The sequence below is a fragment of the Tenebrio molitor genome, chromosome 8, assembly GCF_963966145.1.
Source record: "Tenebrio molitor chromosome 8, icTenMoli1.1, whole genome shotgun sequence".
In the NCBI taxonomy this organism is placed as follows: Eukaryota; Metazoa; Arthropoda; class Insecta; order Coleoptera; family Tenebrionidae; genus Tenebrio; species Tenebrio molitor.
The window spans coordinates 16,542,474-16,557,086 of NC_091053.1; the positions used below are offsets into that span (position 1 = coordinate 16,542,474).

At 36.1% G+C, this 14,613-nt stretch overlaps 1 long non-coding RNA gene across 1 annotated transcript in view; it reads right to left on the reverse strand.

Annotated features, from left to right (window-relative positions):
- The window catches only part of LOC138136831 (uncharacterized), a 125,634-nt gene that overhangs the window by 107,861 nt on the left and 3,160 nt on the right, over positions 1 to 14,613 (reverse strand). The window contains exon 2 of the long non-coding RNA XR_011161448.1: positions 13,532 to 13,725. This is a non-coding gene — a long non-coding RNA (uncharacterized lncRNA). The remainder of the gene's footprint in view (positions 1 to 13,531; positions 13,726 to 14,613) is intronic.

A 14,613-nucleotide genomic window follows, 5' to 3' on the forward strand; every position in this document is an offset into this window, starting at 1 on the left:
AAATATGTGTATTTACAGAACATACGGTACACAGTACAATGTAATTAGGTACGAGACAGAAATTGTAATGTAAGTTGTTATTTGGTTTTGTTAAAGGTAAATCAACTTGTACAAATTTGTTAGAATTTACGCAATATATTTTCAATGGTTTAGATAATGGAGAACAAATTGATGTGACATACACTGACTTATCGAAGGCATTTTATTTGTTGTCAATCATGAGTAGCTACTCCAAAAGCTCAGTAGGTTTGGTTTGTGCAATGACATTGTGTCTTTTTTTAAATCGTTTCTCTGTAATCGATATCAATTTGTGGCATATAATGGTTATCATTCTGCATTACATCCAGTAAGGGGTCTATGACGTTTCGCCGCGGCCGTTTCGCCGCGGCCGATTCGCCGCCAGCCGTTTCGCCGCTGGGCCAGTTCGCCGCGGCTGTTCCGCTGCTGATCTTTTTTTAGCCACCTGTTATAGTTATATTTCTTGTCAGTGTCATTTATTTATTAATGGATTAATTGCGTCGCAACGCCCCAGGCGGTTAATGATACCTGAACGTTAACATTATACAGGGTTATTCTAAATGATTGTAGTCGAAGTAGGCGTGAAAACTGAATGTAAAATTTATGGTTGCCGCTCCACATAAAAAAAACATCAAAATGATGTGAATAAGTATCCACCGTTCATACCTACATGGGAGCTAAATTGGGCGCAAAACAACTCAATATTTTTAAAATTGATTGCAAAACAACTCATTATTTCTGGATTCAATCGTTAATTTAACAAAAATAAATAAAGATCTCATCACCGCACTTTTCACCTAAAAACTGACAGTGACAGCGACAAAACTGACAGTTCACATGAAAGCGGCAAAAATGTAATAACATGGGAATGGCCTACTTGGACTACAATCATTTAGAATAACCCTGTATTTTTATATTCTGAAAATTTGTTATTGTGTACCTGCTTAACCTGCCTATAGTAAAATAATCAATCCTTATCCAATTTTGTCTTTACCAAATCCAACAGGTACCTAACCTCGCCCTTAAGATTTTTTTAAATGGAATTTTAACGAGGGGGGTATTAAAAATAGATTATAAATGACTCTCATTACGTTGATTCTTTGGAAACGACATTACGATTTAAAATTTGGGGCGTATCCGAGTTGGGCCCGGTACCGGAGATAATCCACGCTCAAATTTATCGGCCCCCAAGTATCCCCAATCCGGGCACCGCCTAATTCGATAAGGAATAGGGCCATCCGGCCAACAACTAATTATAAAAATGAATCTTAATTTTAGTTCCATTTGAATATTTGCTAGTGAATCTGTAAATACCTATAATTGATTTCATATAAATGTTCATCAAGTGAGCTGTGCATTTGTAAAAGCACCTTTAATTTAGTTACATTACAAAAGTCACATTTATGAAGGTCATGTCCAATAAATCTTTCCTTGGTAAAAATACAAAGACAAAAACAAATAAGAACTACTTTAATTTAATCAGTAAAAAGATGTAACATTGCTTTTGAAATGAGCAATGTTAAAATGGACAAAAACTGAAAAATTAGTCAAATCGGGTTCGCGCAGAGCAAGCAACTTTGAAAGTCAAAGTCACTAGCTTTAGCTTTACTACCAACGGAAAATCAGATTTTCATGGCTTGCTTAGATGCACATTTATATGAAATTGAGTATACCTAGTCTCAGAAATGGAAGTAAAATCAATTTTGAGTGAAGAAGGAAAACAGTTGCTTGTAGTGAATAATTTTAAGTTTTGTGTGGCAAGGAAGTTAAACGACGATTAAATTCCGTACTGCCTTGCAAAAGTGTAAACCTTCGGTTCCGAACCAACGAATGTGATCAGCACTGATCTTATTCATAATCACCCGGAAGAAGAAAATATAGAGAGGCAAGCACTGAGTAATGGCGTCAAAAGAAAAGCTCTAGACAATTTAACACACAAACCTGCAAAACTATTGCGTCAAGAATTGCGACAAAATGGTTTTTTGGATCAGATTTTCACTTATGACGTGGATCGTGCGCTGAAGAATCTGTGGCAAGCCAGAAGGTCTGTCCAACTTCCTCTCCCAAAAACTCAACTTGAAGCGAATAATTCAATATCCTGGATTGATTTCGTTATGCTGCTCAAGGTAGGTAGGTAGGTATTTACTGAACTCCGATGCGGCGATGCCGTCAAGACGGCGCGACGGAGGATTATTACAGGTAGCCGGGCCCCAAGAACAGTATACCTAACAGGACTGCTAGATGCCATAAGACATGCGTTCGCCAACGTCTCGAACACTTGTGACGTCACTGCAGTCCTCGACCGGTTTGCTAACATTTCAAAACAGAAACGACTCTACCATTCCAATTAATTAAAGATTTTTGCAAGCGAAGCTTAATATGTAATTACGATGAATTTCAGAAATTTAAAATCCAAATTTACAAGGGGCATGAAAAGAAAAATTCCACAGGACGACATCGGTAGAAGAAAAAAAATTAGAAAATTACATAAAATTATTAATTAAACATAGTGAAGAATAAAATTTTCAATACCTACCTATTTCTTTCTAGTCCTCCGCAACTTTTTTATATTCTTGTATACGTAAATATTATACAGGGTTATTCTTAATGATTGTAGTCGAAGTAGGCGTGAAAACTGAATGTAAAATTTATGGTTGCCGCTCTACATAAAAAAACATCAAAATGATGTGAATAAGTGAGTACACACCGTTCACACACGGGAGTTAAATTGGGTGCAAAACAACTCAATATTTTTAAAATTGATTGCAAAACAACTCAATCTTTCTGGATTCAATTGTTAATTTTACAAAAATAAAGAAAAATCTCATCACCGCACTTTTCACCTAAAAAATTAGTGACAGCGACAAAACTGACAGTTCACATGCAAGCGGCAAAAATGTAATAACATGGGCATGGCCTACTTCGACTACAATCATTTAAAATAACCCTGTACATAATTTTATTATAAAATATTCAACAAAAATAGCATTTTTTCAAATCGATTTAATTTAAACGCAGCAGATTCAGGCGATCCAGCAATCCTGTTACTGTTTACTATTCTTGGCCGGGCCCAACCTATGGGCCCAACCGCCCAACTCGGACATCGGATTACAGGGCTTTAACGCGCGGGCCCAACTCGGACACACCGAAAATTTGTTATGTATAATATGAGGTTGAGCACCATATTTTTCTCACCTGGTCGATTAAAAGACGTGTTGGTTGAAATGAAATTATTGGTCTGCGTGTTACTACATTGGTCTCTATTAGCTATGTACAAAGTTTTTATAAACAGGGTGCAATTAACCTGGAAAACCCCCTGGTGTGACGTGACTCGTGTAGATATATTCAATTTTTCACCCAAGGGACACCAGATGAAGATGGTGGTACCGACCGTTACATTGTAATTTTACCCTAAAAATACTTTACGATAAGAGTCATTTTTGTTTTCTTCATAATTCTTGTCAAACTACACACTGCCGCTCTCTTTATTTGGTGAATATTATAGTTTTATTGGGCGGGCTTTCAGGGTCAGATATACAGTATGTCCCCGGATTGAGTTTACTTACAAGAGAGAAAAAAATATTTTTGATTTTACGCAAAAACTTCAGAGGAATAACACTTTTTGCTTAATTTGAAACTCCCATTTCTGTTATTAAAAAGATGATTCAGTGCTCTGATTGACATAATATAAAATAAATGCATTATGTGTATTTTTTCTTCCGTTGATTATTTCCTTCATACATATAAAAAGCCGTAGTTGCTATGGTTTTTATGGCTTTTATATCGGTTAAATTTTAAACGTCAAAATTTAGCCGGGTAAATACCTATCTATGTGTCAGAAGAAAAGAAGGTTTTTAAGCAAATAATGTGTTTTTATGCGAAATTGCTAATAAAATAGCCAATGCTAATGCTCAAGGTTATGTAGATTATGATTCAAGTATAATGAAAAATGATTTATTTCTGTCATGATTTACGTGCCTCTAAAAAAATTAATAAAATTCCATACATTCCAATGCTTTTAAATGCAAACCTGCCCTATGTCACGTAGTCTTTATGCTACTCTTCTTTATCTAACTTACTATTCATCCGCTCTTTCCCTCTTTCTCACATGTCTATATCAATCTTGCGTACAGCAGACCCCACCAACGCTCTATCTAGAACGTAGTACTATTATATCATTGGGGCATTGTTACAAATAGAGGTGATATGTGGAATAAATGATAAGGTTAAGTCTAAGATTACACCTGAGTCCCGAGTTTAAGATTTTTTATCAAGTTGTACATTTGATATGGAATAATTAAATTCAATATTGTTAGCTTTAAGAAACGTAGGTTAGGCAACTGTGTTAGCTAGTAGGAGTAGTGCGGGTGGTATGTGTTTGCGGCACAGGGCGAACCACCCCTACCCTTGTAGGAGGGAGAACCGCAGCTGGACGGTGCAAGATCTGACCGCGGTCTCTTCCTCAAGCAGCGCTCAACGAGACCAGTTCGATTTCTGTTATATTTATCTACCTTTATTGTGAAATACACATATTCAATTACTTCAGTATTTGTTTGCTGACAACCCCCTTTGAGCTTCTCCAGAACCACCTGACACGAGTCCAGAGAGTAAGACGAGATCCAACAATATGTTTAGCCTTACGACTAAACCTCATAAATAAGTGGCATTCGTTGACATTAACTTTTAATTGATTAGTATCACAATAGTGGATGAAATTATTTAAACTATCTTCACAGTCACTCCGGGTCCGAATGTACTTAACGATTTTTAAATCGTCTGCATATAGAAATACAACACTATTAACATATTGTACTACATCATTAACGAAAATGTTGAATAAGATGGGACCCAGATTGGAACCTTGAGTTACACCGCTACCCACTGGGGGGATGGGACGTTTCGCCGCCAGCCCTTTCGCCACGGGGACGTTTCGCCGCGACCGTTTCGCCGCCATTTGAATCTTATAACAGCTGTCATGATAGATTCAATATTTACAGAGTATGCAACCCACATTCTAGAAACTTGAATTTTATTTTATAACTTGGGCCGGCCAACAACTGGAGTGATCACGAAATGTTCACATGATAGTTCGTAGCGACGTCATGAAAAGCCTGATTTACACAGCTTCGCTAAATTTTAGTTTTGTGCCACTTCCTATTTAATTGTAAACAAAGTCTTGAAAAAGACTGACTTATGATTAAAATTTAATCACTAAATTTAAATCAAACACCGAAAACACAAGAGCACGAAGCATACGAGACAGCAAGGCGCTTTGCAACGAGACTGTGGAAGCTTGAAAATTTCAGCTGCGTGCTGCGTGCATTGAGCTGTACCATATTTTTAACGCGCGCCCTTTACCCAATAGGAAACCATCCCTCGAAAATCACGTGAAGATCACGCCAGTTTATTACTCCAGCTGTTGGGCGGCCCAACCACTAGAGTGTATACCGGTCATTTTATTTATACATATATTATATTTAACTCCGAACATTGCCGATACTTAGTCCTTACGTTTAGTTAAAAAAAAAAACACAGGTGAATGGATGTATGTAATCAAGTGTAAGGAAAATCGGGCTCTGACAACATCCAAACGCTGATAAGGAGCTGCGGGAATCCAATAGGTACGACTCGCCCGCTTACCCCTCGGAATACTTGGCTCGGGAGGGCACCTGCTTGAAGTGGTTGGCGTCATGATAACGTGGGAATCCAATAGGACGCACCCGCCTAACCCCGCATTATCATCTAGCTTTGTTTATATTACACTGTGTTGGGGTGGAAAGGAATTTTAGTTTTTAGTTTAGAAACACATGTTAACAAGAGATCACCTCTCATTTTTGTATTCGAACTGACCAATCCTGTTGTTGATGTTAAGTTACCAATTAATTAGTTTTCCTGCTTTATTTGTAACTATGGATACATTTCAAATGATGCATATGCATTGTTGGGTATCCGCATTGTTTGTGCAATGACGGACGTTTTTATGTTATAGTATTTTTCAGGTTATAGTATTTCTGCTAGGATGTTCCCTATTGGGAAAACGAACTGCGTACTCCTGAGGAGCAACTGTGGCACTCTCGTCACACTGTCCATACAAGACAAGCATATCAAAATATTCTGAAGCGGTAAACATTACGCATTTTTAATGACTTGTCAGAATTGTCAGAAATAATTTATTATGACCATGATAGAAAGAAGACTGGTATACCCACTCACCGCCATTTTGAGAGCCAAATTTGGGACCAGCTGGAGCCCGCAAAATAGTTCATAAAAATTCGCTAGATGGCAGTGTCTGTTTCGGGGACTGTCACTGTTGAACTTTGTACGTTAAATTTTAAAGTTTCAAATATTAGACAATTTTGATTTTTGCTAAAAATGAAAAAGTGTGTGCTTTATGGCAATATAAAATCTATAAATATGGATATATCCTTATTCAAAACTCATAAATGACAGTCCCTCCATAGATAAAATAAAGACAAATAGAATGAAAAGAGGCCAATCAATTTTGTGCAACAGAATCCATGGTAATGGTTTATCGCACCGTCCACAAGCCAAGAGATGGCGCAAATTTGGAAGGAAGATTTAAACTTTTGAAATCAAAGTTGTCTCAATTCATTTCATTTACTTTCATGTCACGAAGTATTGTTATCACGTCTTTTCTAAAAATTTAAATACGACAATTCGTGTTCGTGGCTAAAACTGTAATACTATGAAGCTATGTAGTGTTCAAAAGTGCTAGCACCCGCCACATGTTCCCCAATCCTTTAAAATATTCTGCGCGGTTTCGGGAATGGTTACGAGGAATGGGCAATGTTTATCTCTTCGAAATCGATCAAATGAAAGTTTACAATGGATATACGGTTTGTGCATCCACATTTCAGACTTTCCGATTACGACACGAACAATAGAGTGAAAAATACGGCAATACCTAGCTTACAAATTCCAATGGGTAAAGTGAAAACTATTTAGAATCAAAATTCTATAATAATCATCTTCAAACTTTTTAGAAAATGAGGATGATCCAACAAGGATTATTATTCATGGAAATTACGAAAAAAGAATTCCCGAACTGACTTCTTACAATTCCTTACCAGATATCCGGTAACCAAATACAAACTTCAAAAGAAAGTAACCAGTTTTCTGTTGAAAAAATCAAATGCCGTGTGAAATTATTCTCAAAATTTGAAATGAAGTTAAAAGGTAAAGTTTTGGGGGATGATGCAATACATTTTTGTTTGGCAAAATCGAAAAAAAGAGACGTTAAACTAAAAGGGCGCAAATACACTACGGAAAATAAAATCTTAGCACTGGCGTTTTACAAACAATCTAGGAGAGCTTATTCAAAATTAAGAGAATTTTTTGCACTTCCTACGCTGTAGAAATGTATAAGATGTTGAAAATAAAATATATTAAAATAAACCTGTTTTTTATTATCTTTTTTAAATTATTAAATAATAAAAATAAAGTAATAATGGAAAACATCCAGTAGGCTATGGAATATTGCACCGTCCACAACTCAACAGATGACGCCATATTTGCTGCTCAAAAAAAAATCAAGGGACTTTGCATTCTATTTATCTTTATTTTATCTATGAGTCCCTCCATGACCAACTTCATTAAACTATGTTATGGCCATTCCAATTCCATTAAAATGGGCTTCGTATGAAGTATGTCATGGATAGTGATGAAGTGGTGCCATCTGTTTGTTAGACATCAAGGTAAAATTGCCGTCAAATTTGAAATTTTGTCAATCAAAAAGCTCTGAAAATGCTCATTAAATGCATTATTTGTGGCATTTCTGAAAAACCTTTATTTGAATTTCCCAGCGACAGTGGAGTTAGAGCTAAATGGTTTGAGGTTCTTCGGGAAATTTGTGGTACTAGAAAAGAAATTCGTTAACATAGTTTAATGAAGTTGGTCATGTGATGGAAATGAAGTGGCGATATCTAGTGAAATTTAGAATAACCACACATTTAAAAAGTTAAATATCAGGTTATGTTATATGCCATTTCATTGTCAAAAACTGTCAGTTTATACTTTTATGACGACGAAAACGTATAAACTGACAGTTTTTGACAATGAAATGGCATATAACATAACCTGATATTTAACTTTTTAAATGTGTGGTTATTCTAAATTTCACTAGATATCGCCACTTCATCTCCATCACAAGGTTGGTAGAACTGACTAATTTGTATAATAGGTTGCCTCGTTGCCATTTAAAGCAATAGTTTGAATTTTTTCCCCCCGCAAAAGTTACTCGTGACGTCACAGTGTACTAAACTTTTTCGACAGAGTCTGTCGATCATGCATTAGGTGTTCCCTCGGTAGAATAAAGCCCAAAAAGCCACACAATAAACTCCACGGAGCTTATATACCTTGGGTTCTATTCGAACACCCAAAATTTCTGGGTTGATTCTACGTCACGAGTTACTTTCCCCCCCGCCCCCCAATTTTCAACGAGGCAACCTATTATACAAATTGGTCAGTTCTACCAACCTTGCTCCATCATCGACTTGTCATTTGGTTTACTTTTTTTCGACATTTGGGATGGCCATAACATAGTTTAATGAAGTTGGTCATGGTCCCTCCAAAGCCAGTCGATTAATAAAGTACCGACACGATTTGACGTTTACATAAAAGGCAACCGTAACGATATTTTCGCTACAAGAGGCGCTGATATCGCTATTTTGACTGGCTTTGGTGGACATTTGTTCACCAAAGTCCATGGATTTATTAGTAATAATTAGTAATTTATTAGTAATAATTAGTAATATATTACTAACAAATCCATGCCAAAGCCAGTCACAATAGCGATATCAGCGCCTCTTGTAGCAAAAAAATCGTTACGGTTGCCTTTTATATAAACGTCAAATCGTGTCGGTACTTTATTAATCGACTGGCTTTGGGTCCCTCCATGGCCTACTAAATCTGAACTGCGCTGCGCTTATTACGGCCGTAACAAAGCTCAGATTTTCAATGGAGCAATTGATTCCGCTAACCTCAAAAAATTCACCCTTAACCAACTCCATCTGTTAGCGAAATAGAAAAGAAAAATGTAATTTGAATTGAAATTATCCAATCACAATCACGTAACGTGTTTATTTTGTTAGGTTAACACTTTCTATTTTGTCATTTTGACGCGAAATAAATTTTCACGAATACGTTTCATGAACGTAAGAATACCTAATAATTACAATAATCAAATTATGAAACATAATATTTATATATAAAATGGAAATGCAAAATCTGAAAATGGATAGAGCACAGTAGAAAAATTAAAAGTAAAACTATCTATCTGCAGGAAGACAATACCTTTCTCGTAAGTTTATAATTTTAGAACCTTCCTACTTGTGAGTTTATTCTGAATGGATTTCGTTTTTATGTAATCTGTTTTTTTTTTTTTATAAACAAATGTTTAAAATTGGTTTCATTACTAATTGGATAATAACTTTACAAATTTTATCTTTGTGTTTATCACAGGTAAATATGGAATTCTGTATTAAATGTGGATGCCAAGTAGTAACCAGTGGTTGACAAGGATTTTTTGGAATTAAATATGATAAAACTTGTGTGGCAATATTAGCCAAGTTTTTTAAAAGCCCCACAAATTTACAGACCCCACGGTCTTGAAGCCAAACTAATCGTAACAAGGGTCCTGGAGTTGCTGTAGATAATAAAGAAGAAACATGTATTACAGTGAAATGTTTCATTTAGTTTTTTTTTATAATTTTATCAATTTTGGATTTGGTTTGGAGGTTGCTGGGAATTTGAAAATAACTGTTGTTATTTTCTCCACATGCGACGCACTATTTTCCCATGTTAGTACTTCAACCTTGATGAAATTCAAGGAAATTTAAATTATTGTGGCAATTTAGTTGATTTGTAGTTTAATATCTTTAAAGAGATGGCGCTAGTTAAGGGTAGATTTTTTGAGGTTAGCCGAATCAATCATTCAGCTAGTTTGTTACGGCCGTAATAAGCGCAGCGCAGTTCAGATTTAGTAGGCCATGGTCCCTCGTACATACAGCGCCATCTAGTAGTAACTTTTGAAGCTCACACCTGGGGTGCTTTTTTGACACGCTTATTTATTAGAGAAGTATAGGGAAGTAGGATGACATAATATTCAATTATAATGTCTTTGCAACAATCAAATTTGTTTCGATAGTTACCAATATAATTTTTTAAGGTAATTTTATATCTACACGCGGTTGGTCAATTAAAAACGTTCTTATTTTAAAATCCAATGAGGATGGACTTTTTTTAAATATTTTTCCTATTATTGCCAGAAGATAATGATTTCACCGTGTTATTTTGGTCCGCCAGTTCTGGGAGACCCTGTATATTCAACAGTAATATCCCAAGTGCATGAAAATAACCGATTAAATTTTGAGGTTTTGTCAAAAGGCTTTCCTTAGAAATATGTCGAGTAAATTTTCCACGTAACAAAATTTTGGGAGGAAAATTTACGAGAAATATTTCTTTAAGCAAAACGTTGCGACAAAAAACGTCAAAATTTAATCAGGTTATTTTCATGCAAACAAATAGATTTTATAACGAATTATTTGCAACATCTTTGACAATGATTGCAAAAAATTCAGAATTTTATAATAATCAAGTAACCTGGTTAGATTTTTATAACTTTTGTAATTTTTTATTGTTGTTGACTTCGAATTTAAGTCCAGAACGTAAAAAAATGCCTCTAGCTGGTGTAAATATTGCCAGAGCAGTAGCTTTGTTTGAAGACTGTTGTTGCTTCCGTTATGCAGCTAATGCTATTGAGGATTCTCTTGCTAGTGGTCACAGAGCTGTTAGAAGGTTTCAAGAGACTGGTCAGTACACAAGAAGACCTGGATCTGGTCGAAAAAGAGCAACCACACACCGAGACGATAGATTTTAAAATAATAATGGTGTTCCGCTTTTTCTGCCGGTGAGTGTATGTTTTTGACACTAAAATGAGTGCGAAAAAGGGCCTTAAAAAAATTCTGTCTTTTGCTATATACCCCCTGTGCATTCTCAAACTCGAACATAGGCAATTAACATTGTATTGAACGTTTTTGCTGATTCCCAGTGGCGGCTGGTGCAGGGAGGGCGCACGGGCATTGCCCCCCCAATTCAAAATGGGAAAAACGGGAGAAACAAATATGATTAATTTTTTGAAAGAAATGTATTATTGTTTTGTTTGGATATTGTATACCGATGTTCCTATGTAGATATTTGCATTCACCTCAAAGTTTAATTGAACGAATTTGAGCCGATGCGCTCACCTTATACATTTAATTCTTGTGGACGGGCAAGCTCAGTGGAAACCCTGTCTGCCTTGCCATTTCTATACGCTTGAAACACAACCACTAACGTGATATTTAATATGTGTCAACAATGCACATTCGGGCCAGAAGCTGGTCGGCCCGAGTCAATTAGAAAAGATTTAATGAACGAGAACAATTTCGAACTTCCACGACACTTGTCGAATCACCCTCAACCATCGATTCATATGATTTTGTCCGTTAACCGTTAGTTTTTATTGCAAATGCAAATACAGTTGCAATAATTTCCTGCTTCATGTAAATGTGGATGTTTGCATTTTTAATTTAGAGTGCACGTGTGCTGACATAAAGTGACAATCAAATAGACACTTGTAGTAAGTGATTTAGTTATTAGTGTAAAGTGTAGGTTAGGTAAGTTACAACAATGAATTCGGTTGCGTCGATTAAAAATCTTAAATCCGCCGGGGTTGGACTGCGTTTTGAAGATCGTGTAAACATTAAACCGTTGGGGCCACCTCCTCCGAAATTACAAATTCAAAAACAGTATTCGGTTAAAGGTAAAACCGTTTCTCGAAATTTTAATCCTAATATGTACAAACATGCAGATTGGTTGTGTGGTTGTGATACGAGTAATTCTCTATTTTGTTTCGTGTGTTTATTAATGGGGTCCAGTGATTTAGACCCAGCATGGGTACAGACCGGCGTAACAGATTTAAAACACTTAACTGAAAAAATAAAAAAACACTCTGTCAGTCATAAACATCTCTGTTGTTCGATTGAATTTGCTACTTTGGGTCACGTTGATATTCGAAATCAACTCAGTGCAGCTTATCGTCTTCAGCTACAAAAACAGAATGAACAAATTAAACAAAATAGATATATTTTAGGAAAATTAATAGATTGTATAAAATTCTGTGTGCAAATGACAAGTGGTTTTTTGCAACTTGAGTCAACTTTACTTTTACACTAAATAACGAACCAAATGTTCAAAACACGCGATATTGGGCTCAAGAAAACCCTGGAGTTAAATATTCCTACTAGAACTCGATATCCTCAAAAAATTCATATCTGGGCTGGGATTTTTAATAACATTTGAAATAAAGGGAAATTTAAATTCAGCAAATTATTTAGATTTATTATTAACTAAGGTAGGAACTGCATTGTAATTTTTTCAAAGAATTTATAATAAATTCTTTAATATTATTGATGTATCGAAATAATGGCATAATATCTATAAACTGAATGCACAGTGTTAATTGCCTATGTTCGACTTTGAGAGTGGACACCCGGTATAACAATAATCTAAAAACTAATTTTTAATTAACAAAAACACGAATAGTTTATAGGTAGAAGTTGGAAAACAATAACCCCAAAAAATAACACACAATAACATTGACTGACACACCAAAACGCGTTTCATTCCCTACAACAGCTGATTTACTATAGCTATCTCTTTTGCATGTTCATATCAGTATCTCCTTCTCTACATCCCATCTAGTAGATATATATTATTAAATCATTGCAATGCCCTTAGTATGTTATGTTAGGTTTTTTGAAGAGAAACACTAGCGCATTTAAAAATATTGATTGCTTAAAGCTACTTTTTACCACCTTTATACGTAGTAAGCTTGAATATTGCTGTTTAATTTGGTCTCCGTATTATGATACACATATTGCCGCTCTAGAAAAAATCCAAAGAAAATTTTGTAAGCATTTATATTTTGTCAAGCATGTAAGGTATGAATTTTTTTCCTTCGTCGTTTAGCTAATAAGAATGCCTATCACAAAAAAAAAATAAAAGTGGGGGATGTCATTTAAAAAATATATTGATGACGTCATAATTAGGAGACGAAAAACTGTCAACATAAGTGAACAACTGAAGAATATGCACTTTTTAAAAACAAAATTAATCTCTTCGAGGATTTTTCTTAAAAATTAATACTAACAATTTTATCGAATTTATTCCGAACTTTGCAAACGTACTGTATGTATTGTAACGCATTAAGAATAATGGGGATGCATCCAGAAGGGTCTCTAAGCAACGCAACGATGAATAATGAAGTAAAGATACACCGCGAATCGCCGAGGCGTACCTGGAATGTTCAAGACAAGACCGGCATCGGGGTAAAAAAACCGGCTAAAATCCAAGAATCTCTGCACTTTAACGTCTTCGGCTAAGGTTATCGTCAAGATTTTTGTTACTTTATGTCATTTTTCAATCACTTCAAATCAACAATCTAGGTACTTACCCTTGAACGCAATGTGTAGCAGTCAGAACATAGGTACTGTGGATGAATCAGAACACCGGTGCAAATGTCTGATGTGTTCATAATAAACACGTTCAGAAATGCAACGACATCGAAAAATTCTTCACTTATCGAAGAATGTGAACAACTGAGATGACATAGTAAAAGTAAATGAAGTAGTAGCCAGGAAATCAACTCTGAAATAATTAATAAAATTTCAATTGGCGCCACTAATCATTGCAAAATAATGCCACGTTTCCACAAGCAAGGACTGGCATCAGTTTCGATGCTCACGTATAGTGAAATCAGAACTCTAACGTGTTATGATAGGCAATAAGAGTCTACGACATTTGAGCGCGCGACAAATGAGCGCGCGACAAAAGAGAGCCGCAATATGAACGCAGCGACAAAAGAGCGCAGCGACAAAAGAGCGCCGCGACAAAATAGCGTGAGACAAATAAACACTGTGACAAGACTGGAATTTTCGCGTTTTTTCTGGCTAGACAGCCTCAGGGCGTCCTCCTAGATCGTGTCCCACCATTCAAACCTTGTGCAAATGCCTTTTTTTTCTCTCTTGTTATGTTTCAAGGTCGCGTCAAGGTCGCGCCAAGTCTTAGTATAACTAAAGGGTAAGGAAAATTTTCATTTGCACAAGGTTTGACTTCTTCAAAACCTCCAATATGGAAATTAATTATTGCCTTAAGAAAGGCAAAGGCAAAGGCAACCCGTATTTACCTTCTTTTGTGGTCACGCTCTTTTGTCGCCGCGCTCTTATGTCGTCGCGCTCTTATGTCGCCGCGCTTTTATGTCGCCGCGCTGTTATGTCGCCGCGCTCTTATGTCGCACGCTCTTTTGTCGCGCGCTCTTTTTGCGGCGCGCTTTTGTCGCGATACCAGGCAATAATAGCTTAACAAAGAAGCAGGTAGTGAACGTAAATAAACAGACCTTCAAGGGCACACGAGTCCAAGTAGTCTCTCTTGGACGAAGTGCTCGTTTTCTCACTAGGAGGTGTCAAATATTAATTCCTTGTTATTAGTATTGCCTATCATAAAACGTTAGAGTTCTGGGTCTAGACACGAAAATTC